Consider the following 3,985-nt stretch of genomic DNA (forward strand, 5'->3'; position numbering starts at 1 on the left):
TCCCCGAGACCAACCCCCCCCCCCAAAAAAAAAAATATATATGCATATATTAGTTTTTAGTCAAGATCAGACTGTGTTAATGACATATCAAAACTGCATACTTAGCGCAGTGGTATTTCTAGATGACATGTCACTTTAAATTAGCTGATATGAGAGAGAGAGAGAGAGAGAGAGAGAGAGAGAGAGAGAGAGAGAGAGGAGCTAAGGTGTCGGACACTTTCAACAGTTCATATGTTTGGGTATGTTCAATGAAGTGCTGCTGCGCTTCTCTTTATAGCTTCCTATTATATTATTGGTAGGAAACGCACTGCAACGGATACTATAAACTTGGCTTACGTGATAAGGTTAAAATATCCTGTTATGATGTTCGTGATTCTCTCCAATACCAATATAACTCTAAAATTTTTATCATTTTTATAAGTATTGCCGTAATGAATAAAATGATCAATTGTAAGTATTGCTAAATGAATATGACCGATATAATATAACAGACACGGTGGTAAGATAACGACCTAGACGAAAGTTAAATGGAATCTTAATAAACAAAAAATTATATTAAAAGTGAGACAGTAATCTTAGTTACAGTGATGTAACCTGCTCAATTTCTTTTTTTTCCTTTTTTTTTTTCTTTTACTCCGTGTGAGTGTGTGTGTGTGTGTGTGTGTGTGTGTGTGTGTTTCTCCAACCATACCTAATGTACTCCTCCCATGAAAGAATTCCAGAGCTATGGTGGAAACTCTTGCTAAAAGAGGAAGAGTCCTCCCCCGTCCCCCTCAGTAAACACTGTTACCATATAATTTTCGAAGTCCTCAAGAAGGTGTACCAGGGAAACCTGTGTCCAAACTGTACCTAAAAGGTCTTCACAAGAACCTCCTTTGGGCTCAGTCACAGACAGTAAAAGAAAGGGTTTGCCGTTGAGGTTTTTATATTCCATATTTTTCCTTCGTGTGTGGAACTCCACCAAAGTCTCTATAAAGATTTTCAGCCAGAAACTTTACCATGAACAGTGTAATGGAACATTCTCGAAAATATAATTAAATACCACCATTCATTCACTTGGGAGCCCTGTGAAGTTTTTCATTGTATTTCTAAGTTTTTCACTGTATTTCTAAGCTTTCATTGTATTCTTGAGAATTTCATTGCATTTCTGAGTTTCTCTTAGTGGCGGGATGCACTACAGCAACCCCCACACCCTTGATCCCCCTTACAGACAATAGTCTCCTCACTACACAACTTTCTTCTTACGTTATCTGTAACCAGACTCTTAGATAAAAGGATATTTCAACTATTCACATACCTTAATACTATATTTCCTAACATATAACACTTAACACTAAACAACCAATACAAAAATAAACCCACAACCTAACATAAACGAACTCTCAACCCAAGATTATATGACATATAAGTGGCCTTATAGGCCGATAGAGCCTCCAGCACTCCAACTACGGCACTTGAGCCACAGTATCGTGGCCAACGGTACTTCCACGTCAATCGTACTCTCTGTAGTCCAGATCAATCCAAATTCGTTCCAGTCGTCAACTTCTGGAATATCTCTCCTCCAAGAACGATTCCACTCTCAATTCCAAGGTCCAGCCATAGTCGTCGTCATCATGATAAATCTTATATCCTTGGTCACAATCTTCCACAATCAAGGTTCATTCCGAGTCGTCAACATCAATCGTACAATCCTCCAAGAACAATCCAATCCGTAATCCAATTCCACGCAATAGTCTGCAATCCGATGCAATACCGGGAGATCAGAGGACAATTCCCTCTCTACAGCTCATGTGGGGAGTAATGCAGTCAGAGGAAGGTTAAAGAGGAACTACAGTCTGTCAAAATCAAGACAGATAATCCAAAAAAATATAAATAGTCCAGGCAGCCGAAAACACATTCACTTCTGCTACAGCCAGAATACAAAAAAAGCACTCACTCGAAACATTCGGTATCGTACTAAACTACAAAAACAAACAAAAAATAAACAACTACCTCAATTACACTCACAGTTGTTTCTATCACAAACTACCGTTCTACCAACCACCGCTTTCTCTCTCTCTCTCTCTCTCTCTCTCTTTCTCTCTCTTTCTCTCTCTCTCTCTCTCTCTAACTGAAGAATCTGGCAACACAGAAAATTCAACCCTCCTGTTTTTCATTGTATTTCTAAGTTTTTCATTGTATTTCTTAGTTTTCATGTATTCTTGAGCATTTCATTGCATTTTTAAGTTCCTCGTTACATTCTTAACATTTTCATTGTATTCCTATAAGCTTTCGTTGTAATCTTAAGTTTTCATTGTATTCCTAAGTTTTTAATTATATTCTTAGGTTTTTCACTGTATTCTTGAGTTTTCATCACCGCATTCTTAAGTTTTGCATTGTATTCCTAGTTTTCATTGTATTCTTGATTTTTTCACTCTCTTCCTAAGTTTTTCACGGCATTTATAAGTTTCTCATTGAATTCTTTCCTGCTGTGGATGATTTAAACAGTTTTATTGAAGAGTTGTTTCTATTGAAAAAGTAAAATAAATGATTTGAGACTAGAAATACTGAAGGGAGTTTAACCGTTAGTATAATTTAAAACACACAAACACACACACACACAAACCAGAAATGGGTCGACCTGGCCCTTTAATCCATTGATAATCAATATGTCCTATAAATCGTCAGCCACAGAGAGACGCCATTTATGCAAATTAACTACCTTGAATTGTGTCGTATTTCGTCAAGGGGGGGTATGGCGATAAAAGCAAGAACGATAAATTCAAGGAAATTGCTTTTGCATTGTTGTAAAATGGTCTGGCTTGGCTTATTGTGATGTAAAATGGCCTTTTCATGATTTAGCCCTCCGAAATCCTTGTCTTTTCCTGATAATTCAATTTCTCCAGAATCATGAAGGATAATAATGGATCATTCTTCCAGTACACGTTTTCCCATCACTTCTCAGACGTCAGTTTATGAGAGAAATTTTGAGCCAAGAAGAATCCCTGAGGATTTCGTTGCTTCAGAGGAAAGAAAATGAAAGGAAAATTATAATTTTCACTGTGGTTGTTCGAGAGAAGAAATTCATTTTTTCTGATAGAGATGTTGTGCAGGAAATTACCCCAAAACTGAATATATTCAACATATACATATCCGTAATCTTTGAATGAAATAAAGAAGAATAAATATCAATAAATTCAATGAAAATAGATATTTCAAAAAGGGACTTATTCAGTAGTTAATATGTAAAAGAAACAGAAAGGATAATTTAGTGAAATTATTTCTAGTTTATACATCATCAATAATTTGCTCATTAAAATAGGGAAGTTGTCTTGATTAGAAGTTTAAATACATACAAACATACATACATTTTATATACATTGCATATATGATTTGCGTTTGTGTGAATGTGCATAGTAACTGCAAATTTTCCATGTAATAATGCGTTTAGGTACGCCAAAAACCTTTTGGAATTTTGGAAATTACCTATCCTAGGTACGGCCATATTCTTCCTTCTTAATTTGCAAATTTATTTCCAGTTCGTAGCTGTTCTATAACATATATCAAGATTGAAAGAGGGGGAGAAGATTGTTACATGCTTAAGATGCATCAGATCTCGTTAATGCTTTTAATTCACGAGGATGATTTAATTATTTATATATACCTGCAAGTGTCGAGAGGTACTTCAATCAATAAAATACTTGATTTACAACACAGAAATATAACGTTGAAGATGACATTCAACAGTTGATGCATTTATAGCCCAATTTTCAAAATTCACTGAAATACTTTTAATCTCGTAAATCAGAGAGAATAAGAGAGAATCCTCAGAGGAGGAGCAGGAGGGGGAGAGATGATTCTCCTTCTTCCTCCGTGTTCTGAGAATGATTCTGCCGTTCCGAGACGATGTGCCAACGCCCGCTGGGTAAACATAGGGTCAAGGCGGGGATGTTTGGATAAGCCCCCTTTATTGTGATTCCCAATATTTTTCGATTCCCATTCGATT

The sequence above is a fragment of the Macrobrachium nipponense genome, chromosome 6, assembly GCF_015104395.2.
Source record: "Macrobrachium nipponense isolate FS-2020 chromosome 6, ASM1510439v2, whole genome shotgun sequence".
NCBI lineage: Eukaryota > Metazoa > Arthropoda > Malacostraca > Decapoda > Palaemonidae > Macrobrachium > Macrobrachium nipponense.